Source organism: Bactrocera tryoni, chromosome 1, assembly GCF_016617805.1.
Source record: "Bactrocera tryoni isolate S06 chromosome 1, CSIRO_BtryS06_freeze2, whole genome shotgun sequence".
NCBI lineage: Eukaryota > Metazoa > Arthropoda > Insecta > Diptera > Tephritidae > Bactrocera > Bactrocera tryoni.
The window spans coordinates 2,890,934-2,901,672 of NC_052499.1; positions in this window are offsets into that span (position 1 = coordinate 2,890,934).

Consider the following 10,739-nt stretch of genomic DNA (forward strand, 5'->3'; position numbering starts at 1 on the left):
GAGTGAAATTTTAAGCGAAATGTATGAATATATTTGTTAGTTGGAAGAATGTTTAATATTTTACATATGTACATGGTGTGCATTGATCAAATTTTTAAGGCTCGGTATCAAAAATATTTCTTGAAAGTTATTCAAAACTAGGAAATCTGGCCTCCGGCTTTTTTTGTTAGGTCGTCGTTTTTGTTAGCTACTTTGTCCAGGTCTGCCGATAGATGAAGATGCATGCGGTCTTAATATATTAGGTAATTTAGCTCTGCTTGCACTTTTGAACCTCTTTGGATTAATTTTGAATATCTTCCATTTCGATGTATATACTTGAAAACCAGTTATTTGGCATCTAGACTCATGTAACTAGACCCAGAATGTCCTCGTTCATGTATCCTTTCGATCCATCGTGCACCATTGAATGATGTTCTCTAGTATATGCAATGAATTATTGATTATATATTACAATAATTACAATTATATTTATTTCATTGGCTCAGAGCGAATCTCTTGGTGAAACTAGTGCACTTCATGATAAAATCTTTGAATGATATTTTTCCACCGATACTATTTTAAGTTGTGATCAGCTTACCTTTGCTCTTCATTTTAGAAAGAACGATTGCAACTAAACGGCTTGGACTAAACATTTTTGTAGCTTGAACGTACTCTTTGGAAAGAACAAAAAACCTACTAACATAGTTTTTATAAGAAAATAGTTCTCGAAACGCATAGATAGGACCTAAAATTATATCACCAAAACTGCATAAAAGTACCTTTGGTTCTGGTTGATGCTATTGCGAGTCAAACAGAGCCAAGTGAGCTATGACGATAAAGGCTGAACGGTTTAGTCAAATATGTACATAAGTGTACAAAAATAGTAAAAGCCTTAATATTTTATTTTATTTATTTATATTTATAAAAGCTTATACAATGTTAATAACATATGTACAACCTAAAACATGCAGCACTAGCTTCAGAGGTTATCGGCTGAAGCCTTAATATATAAATACATTATATACATATATAAACGAACTTCAGATGCGAACCAAGCCTTCGCAGCTCCCCGATACCGTAGAATATTTGTAGGTTAAAGTCCAATTTCTCTATACTGCTCCACTTAATTACCTGTTGTCATATTTTAATAATTATGTAATACTACGGTAAGCTCTCATACGTTTTGATTTGAGTCCATAATTGCCAACTGTTTAAAAATTGTTAGGTCAACCAACCGTTAGCAATTATCTTGTATTATTATTGCTCTCTAGTGAATGCACTCTCATAAATTATACAAAGGCATTAACCACATTATTTCCGATATGGCCGGCACAAATAGATACAAATGTAAATGGAAGCACAAAGCCAGAACAAAGCATATGTATTAACACACACAAAAGCACTCATCTAAATATTGTCATTTATAGTGTTGTGCAAAAGCATAGCACACACTCCATACATATTTTCAGTATTTTGCAATACGTTTTTAAATAAGTTGAGATCCATATTTGTATACGTACAAAACATTGTTAATAATTTTAAATTCTTACTTTATTCTTCAAAATCTATGTCATGCCCCTTGGCCCTTATACACTTCTACTAATCTTCGAATTAGTTGTTAAAGTCTATTTCCGCAATAATCTTCCAATCGCATAGCGATTCATGTTTAATGTCTTCAATTGACTCAAAACGGTTTCCCAGGTGCGCTGGTTTGAGTTTGCTGATTTGCCAGAAGTCACACAGAGCTAAATCTTACGACATTGTTTGAAAATTTCGCGAAAAACTCACGAATAATCAATGCAGTATGTGACGGTGAATTATCGAGGTGCAAAAACCAAAAGTTGTCGGACCATATATCGGCCTCGGTTTACTCAAAGCTTCGCGCAAATGATGCATAAACCTCATGTACTCGTCCTTGTTGACAAATTGGCCAATCGGAAGGGATCCGGAGTGCACCACACCACGATAAACGAAGAAAACTGTGAACATAACCTTGATTGCCACGGTATTCGGCCGATTGATCGTCTGTTTTCGGGTCGCAAGCATAGATCCAAGACTCATCATTGTTATTATACGTTTCATATCATCTTAGTAGTCGGAAAGCATTGTTTCGCAGACGTTAATGCGACGCTGTTTTTCGAAAAAATTTAATGATTTTGGAACCAAATCCAGAGACGAGAACTTTTCACTTGAAATATATGAGTTTGCACGGTTACCTCGGTTATACTTGCTTAGGTTCCCTCAGAAAAGGTGCCAAGACTTTGTTCACTTAGTTTACTTAGAGTATACCAAAAATTGATGCAAGTAAGGTACCGAACGTTCAAACTCATTGCCAATTTTTCGCACATAAGGTATGAGTATAGAAACATAGAACATTGTAGCAAACCAAAAATACATATATAGAATAAGCATTGTTCAATTTAATTTAAACAATTGTAATATGTATTATTTATTGCTGCACATACATTTGCATATAAAGTTACAGACTAACTCAGCAAACTTCATTTAAACATGAATGGTTTCCCCAAATGAGCAAAAAACCTATATTAGTGAAGAAACGGTTAATTTAAGCTTCGGATATGCTGTCATCATACAAAACTTGCATAAAACTATAGTGACATCGAAATAAAGCTGCGATTTGCCACTGGACAGAGCCTTCTTTGTGCGGGCTATTTAGATAACAAATACAACAATTACAAAACCCGCTTACTGCCCTCATTTGGCATCAAATTTATTACACACAAACATATTTGAAAAAAGAAACATGTTCATTCGCAAAAATAAACGCTATCGTTACCATAGTTACCATTTACTAAATTCATGTTTGAGCATAAAGCTAATAATTTTGTTAGTCATAACACAATTTGATTACCACATTGATACAAATGTACTTACATATGTATATACATAATTATATTATGTGAACAAATATTTACACTTGTTCATGCACATTGTTTGTGTAGATATTATTTATTAATAATAAAGGTAATTAGGTAAATATCTGCTAGTTACCTTGTATAATTCATCGGCCGGTGTAATAGAGAAATAGATGAATTTATGCAAGTCACCTTCAACGTCCTTTAAATAAATAAATTGTTGAGGCAAGCACAGTCGAAGAATTAAATACATTGTAATAGAGATATGCAAATAGTATTGTGAAGATTTTCATGAGATTTTCCCGGTTTTAGAGTCAAAGTCTTGGGCTAATGTTATTACTAACAGCGATACAATTAGTAAAATGAATTTTCTAACATCTCAAAACGTACATTAATTGTTTCCGATTCGTTAAGTCTTTGAGTAGCAAAGCGTACTAATAACTGGTATAAATAAACTCGCATAACTAAATGCATTCAGAAAAGGTAAACGTTTTACTGCTGAGTAAAACTATAACTTATATTGAATTAAAATACATAACCCAATTAAGATTTTTAATAATATCACAGTTCTCAAACATGACGAGAAGAAAATTTACGAATCGAACGAAAGACTGGTATACAATACAAAAATGGTTTAATAAAAGAGAGACAGAGCGGGAAACAGTTATGCTATTTCAATGATCCAATGATATTATAAGGTTTGCTCAAATAAACTGGAGAAGTTTTCACATGATTTCACATGTAAAATTCTATACAAGACTTGCTAGAACTAACGAGCAGAGAAGTGGTCAAACGAGGTGGCAACTGGTGTACAAATAATTTAGAGGAATGCTGCTAAGTTGACAGTACTTGGCCAGATATAAATTTGCGTCCATTAACCTATGCGATTTGCAATAGAAAGGTTTCTAGTATATATGTAGTATAGGAACTTCCAGTGCAAGAATTTATTGACAAAATTTTGAATATTAGTACACATACATACTATATATGTTTATTTCTATCAATATAAGTCAAACTTTTCAAAATACAATTAAATAATATTTTTAACAAAGCAGCTTTTCATTTTCTAAAGTTGTACCTAGACTTGCAAGCTGAGGGCCAAATGCGTGAAATGAATTGAAATGAATGTACTGCTTTTGTATGAGCCATCAATTTCATGAGAAATGCCATAAAAGCACTTCTGGTGATGCAAGAGGATGACCAATTGCGAAGATGATCAAATTTGTCTTTCCTTTGTGCTTATGTATGTACATATATAAAAATATGTTTGAATATAAAATCAAATATTTTTATTAAAATACAGCTTGACTTCATGGTAGTAGCTAGCTGGCAAAACTAATCGACTACTATGAGTATACACACATACATACTGTGTGTATTTCTATTTTAAGGAATCAATAGCTGGAGGTAAGCAAACTATACTCGCATATCGGTTGCAAAGTAAAGCAATACAGATTTCGCTTGCAGAAAACATCTATAAGGCAAACAAATGCAACTGCAGGAAATTTATCAGCATTTAAGAAAAAGTAAACGCACACACACACATTAAAGGGCTCACAACCATAGGTGCGGTTTATAAGTGTGCTGAAATCGATACCAAACTTGTATGCATGTGAGCGTGTGCGAAGCAAATGAAAACGAAAACTTTAGACAAAATTGAAGCAGCGAAAACAAAAATAAACAAAATCTTATATAGTGAAGGGCGACGACGAGATGCGACCGATCGCATGAGGTGTTAACAGTGGTTTGATTGCATGCTGTGTGATAATTTAGTCCACCGGAAATGACAGCAAAGGCAAAAGCCAAGCGCAAAAAAGCAATCGATGAAATGAGAAAATCCCGTGAAAAAACTGAAACAATACGGTATAATCAGATGAAATAAAAATAAATAATTGAAATGCGCTCAGAGAAAGTGCAACTTTTTAAATTCATTGCTTAATTGAATAGAAAATTGCTTTCGCATGTAATCATGAAATTTATTTTAGAAAAAAGGAATTGCATAAAAAAACCGCACTTACTTTTTATTTTCGTTTAATTATTTGCCATAGAATGTGGATACATAAAAAGCAAAAATGAGATTCCAGAAAGGCTCAATAATTCAATAATAATCTTTAAACGCCTCTGCAGTCCATTACTAAAGGGATTATGCGACTCTGGAGCGTAGATAAATGATCTAATCGAGTTTTTTCCAGAGCAAAAATAATGACAAAATAAAAGAGGCGACTTAAAAAGAAGAAGAATCTCTATCTATCGCTTTTTCAAAAAGTAGTAGACATTTGAAGTTAAATTCTTGTTGCTGAAAATGTACTTATAGCAGATAAAATATGAAAAACAAAAAAATTTTGGACTTTTCTGTATTTATTTTCGAGTAATTCAGTGAACAACAACAGCACGAGTCATTTTATGAGCCCCCAAAGACCACTTCAAGCATTTTTCCAGCTTAAAACACCAAAGGTCGCATAAAAATTTAATTAACGCACTGCTAATTAACTAAAAACTAAGTGTTTATAAATATACGCGCTTAAATATTTACTTTAAAATGTAAAATGTTGCTTCTCACAGCCAGTAACGCATGCCGTCACGTGCCTTCTCCGCCAACACCGCATTCCAATTAACTGCAGTCTACTTCCTTTGCTAAAAGCAAGACAACAACTTCAAAAGATTATCAGGCGTTTCTTCGTTTTTCCTTGAATTTCTTACCCTCACCGGTGTTGATTAAATATATGCGCAGTTGCTTGCTCATGCAACATGGTGCATAATCCTTTATTAGTGCGGTTGCCTCATGAGAATGGCAGTGTTTTAAATGCAACTGGAAATGTTGATGCAATGACAACTGATGAGCAGGCTTGGAAAAATGCAAATGCGTACAAAACCAACGAGAAAGTATAAAAAACAAATACACTTTCATGCTTTTAACCGCCCGTTAGTCGTACTCTTTATATGTACTATGCTTCCGTTTTAAGTATTTTCAATTTGTTGCGTATACGCCTCCCCTTTCTGCGAACGTGTGTATGTTCTAGCATATAGACTTGTGCATTTTCTGTAGGAAGCTTCCGATGTGCTCGTTGCATTCTTTTCTGTGAACGAAAAAATTACTCACAGTATCTTCCGTTAATCAAAATCACGGTTTGTTTTTTACTCTCAGAAAAATATGAAACGATGGTATTATTTTGGAAATATTAAAAAGTCGTTAGACTGTTTCATGGTTTCAGTTAAGCTTTTAAAACTTTTCATGGTAAGAGGTGAACTTTAAGTTCGGTTGTAATACAAAAAGCTCCTTACAAGAACTTTGTTTGTTGTCAGTTTGTATGGCAGCTAGACGCCCCCTACGGATCACTACGATCTCAACAATTTCTGTAGAGGTTGAACCGTTGCCTTGTACAATAATCCATGCCAAATTTCGTGAAAATATTTCACCAAACAACAAAGCTTTCCATGCTAGCTCTTGATTCCGATTGTTCAGTTTTTATAGTAGCAATATGCTATAGTATTTCTATATAGACGGTTCTTATAAATGAGAAACTTCTCAGAGAGAAAAGAAGTGGGAAAATTTTCAGATCAATATTTCAAAACCTTACGTACATGGCTCACTCGACTTAGCCGTCACACTGCGCATTTATAAACATAGTTTACAGGGTCTCTAGATTTTCGTTTTGAGTGTTATACACATCGTGCCAAACTTAATATATCAAGTTCAAAGTTTAATGATGCTCAAATTCAAGGAAGTACCAACAGAACTCACATATGTTAGCTCTCCCTTGCAAAATAGTCCGTCATTATTCGGTAAATAGTTAATTTTGTCGAGTTGACAAACCTTGTCTAGAAACCAGTAACATTTGTCGTGGCAACGCCAATTAAAGTAGTGCTACACGGCGTATTAGTAACATTACTAGTACTTTTATGCTACAGTATTAGACATCCGTTGGTTTATTTTTGGCACGCACTATACATACATATATGTGCGCGAACTGGGTATTTTAACCGATTTTTGCCCGGCTTTGTTGCGTCTGCTTGCCAACAACTTCGGAAAGGGCGCGTAAATCTAATTAACTTTTGCTTGTCAGGCGCTTGTGGCGCAGCTGGCAGATGAGCAGCACGAACTGAAGCTGCAGTATAAGCGCGATGTGAAAGGCTACATGAATAGACAATAAAGAACTTTACTTCAATAAGTCGATAAGCTTGGCTTTGGCTAAAAAGTTCAAAAGGCTATGCTGCATTCAACTACTTCTAAATAAATGTATAAGTATATATATATATACTATCCGCTGTTATTTTTAAACACATTGTATGTTGCAAATGCAAAGGATTTTCTTAGAAATTGAGAAATTACTACGCTAAGATGGCGTGCTTACATTTAGCTGTTAACGAAATTGGGACAACAAAGCGGCAGCTAAGTCAAGAATTTTCAGCTGAGAAGCTAATTTCTAACCCGCTGCAGCTACAAGTAAACGTTTTACATGAAATACTTACATGGCTTGGATGAAACTTTAACAAATAAACGGATTTATTAACTACTTCCATCGACAACAAAACGAAAAAGCTGAGAAAAAATTAAATATGCTAAGAAAGTCCGCTTGCAGTAAGCTTGACGCCAAGTACTCCAAAATACACTTGGCTATGCTGTAACTAAAAGGTCGAAATTAACCAAAACGCAAAGCTAAAACCAAACGTTCATCCTTGCTTTCGTCCTTATTTTTCTTAAATTTTCTGCTGATTGAGTTTTCTCCGAGCGTAAAAGAATCTTAAACTTTCTCTAAAATCTCGTTTTTTGTTGTACATGTAGTACAATGCATGCCAAAGTGCTTGTAGAGCAAGAGTTCTGCTTATAGAAAATTCGTTAATTTATACAGAACGTTTTTGGTAACAACAAGAAATAGTGTGTAAGCTAAATTTACTTTTACTCAAGTACAGCAAGGTCATGTTGTTCGGAACTTTACTCACAAAAACTGCTCCCAGCGACTTGTCAAAGTTTGGAATGTGCTTATTGCTGCACTGCGGTTGTACATTTCGGTGCGGAGCATTAACTGGTTTCCTGGTTGGAATGTCCAAATCAAAAGTGTAATTAGATGCTGAAAAGTGTATTCAGCTTAATTGGCAATGACATATTTTTTAGAGCGCGGTCTACCTCTTGATGAAAAGCTGAATTGATTGCAGCGCCTTTGTCAATTCATTTAAGCTGTTTTGATAGAATTCAAAGCTTATATCGCTCAAACGATATTTTTATATCGCACTTAGTATAATTATTATTCCATCTTATGTTTTGAAACCACAGAATAGCCGTTAATATCCCATTAAGATCTTTTTTGCAATGTGGCGCCAATTGGAGATTCCAAGCGAAGCCAGGTCCTTCTGCACCTAGTCTGTTCAACGTAGTGGATCTCTTCCCCTACCTCTGCTACCCCCGGCGGGTACTGCGTCGAAAGTTTTCAGAGCTGGAGTATTTTCTTCCATACGAAGAACTATGTCAATGTCATCGTAAGTCTCAAACAGCTCATCATTCCATCGAATGCGATGTTCGCCGCGGCCAATGCGCAAAGGTTTTTCTCGAAATCTTCCTTCTAGATATCTTTTTTCAAAATAATATAAACTTTTCAGCTGAGACGGTATTAAAGCTATGAAATCGACAGTTAGCCAGTGCTGGGTGTTAGTAAAGTGCTGCGTTATTTGTGGTCTACCAACGGTTCGCCTTAGTGCCAAACTAGCCTATTCAGTTCAAAATTTTTTTCTGAAATATTTTCTCTGTAAACTAAATAAATATTTCGCTTAATTCTCACTCATATGTATTTACTTGCTTAAAGAAATATTTTTGAATTTATTATCACTCTGTAGCAACTCCTCTGAGAATATTGAAGACTTTAGACCATGGGCCGATTGCTGAGCACGTGGGACTACTTACATACTACATTACAAATGTATGAGTATTTCACTGCGTTCACACACAAATGCATCTAATCATCGACCTACATTAGCCACTCCCCTTAATTATTTTTATTCTGATACATAAGAAGTAAACTTGATGCTTATATGCACATATTATATACACATACATATTTTCTGATTGTATGGCATTGTATACGCCTGGGTCTAATTTATAGCCAACAATATTCTTTTATTAAATGCTAAAAGAAGAAGTAGTATCTTGTGAGTATGTATAATGTATGTAAGTTCGTTTATCCCAGATTCAAAGTGAGTACAACTTTTAACATATTGGCAAATATATTTGAGCACACACAAATGCATTAGCAGATACACACCCGCATGGGCGTTTACCGTCAAGCACACGTATGCACACACACACATTGTCAAGCCCCTGGGTAATGACAATAAAGGAAATTAGCATTAAAGCTAACTTGTGATGTGGAGAGGGGAGGTCTGATGCACAGTTGACCAACTACAGATGAGGGTGATAGTACCGTAAGCGTAATTGAATTGCGGTTATTTCCGACCGCGCACTGTTTTATTATCGCCGGGTGGTTTATATGCATATTACGAATGCCTTCATAATATGGAATGCACCATATTTTGAATGTATGAAGATTGGTTAAGGTATAAATATTGTACATATATTTTGTGGTAATGTGTTCATTGGCATATTTTTTCGTTGTTTACTTCTATAAATTTGCATATAGAGATAGTATTTCATTCATTGGAAGAAGTGATATGATAAGAGAAAGTGTTCTCATAGGAAAGAAAAAATATTTCTTTGTCAGGGGTGATATCTGAAAATATTTGGAAATGCTAAAACTAATACTACTAGACAAATATTATCGACTTCCTTTTGCACCTCGAAAACACCACATAGCTTACGAAAGTACGGCCCCAAGTGAAACATATTACCATGATTGGTAGCATCACAAGATGAATAGTTTTACCGTAATGGTATTCAAGTTTTGCCAGAAAGTTGGAAAAAAGTTGTGACTAGCAATAAGCAATACTTAGTGAACAAAGAACCAACAACAATTTGGTTAGTGAGAATAAATATACGATCAGTCAAGGCGAGGTGAAGCTTGTGGATCCCCGTCAAACGTATTTATAATGACGCTGGGTGTTTTCGACTGACTAAAGTAGTGCAAACGGAGGATGGAGTCATGTGTAGAAGTTCACGCAAGTGAGAAAAGTTCTCTGATCGCCATTTACTTGGGAGTGGCCAGAAACGATTCTTTTACATATGACTCAAGCTGCTCACGACTGTTAAAGTTGTAGATAGTTTCGTACATTTGGGAACCAGCATAAACACCACCAACAATGTCAGCCTGTAAATCCAACGCAGGATAACTCTTGCCAACAGGTGCTACTTCGGACTGAGTAGGCAATTGAGAAGCAAAGTCCTCTCTCGACGAACAAAAACCCATCTCTATAAGTCACTCATAATTCCCGTCCTGCTATATGGTGCAGAGGCCTGAACGATGACAACAACTGATGAGTCGACGTTGCGAGTTTTCGAGAGAAAAGTTCTGCGAAAGATTTATGGTCCCTCGCGCGTTGGCCACGGATAGATAGATATACGACGACATTGACATAGTTCAGCGAATTAAAAGACAGCGGCTACGCTGGCTAGGTCATGTTGTCCGAATGGACGAAAACACTCCAACTCTGAAAGTATTTGACGCAGTACCCGCAGGAAGAGGAAGACCTCCACTCCGTTGGAAGGACCAGGTGGAGAAAGACCTGGCTACGCTTGGAATATCCAATTGGCGCCACGTAGCAAAAAGAAGAAACGACTGGTGCGCTGTTGTTAACTCGGCTATAATCGCGTAAGCGGTGATTACGCCAATTAAGAAGAAGAAGAAGAAGAAGAAAAATCGCATATTTTAATTTAAATTACATTCGCGACTACCCAAGTTCTTAACCTATTAAAAGCAATTTTAACTCAATTAGTTGTTG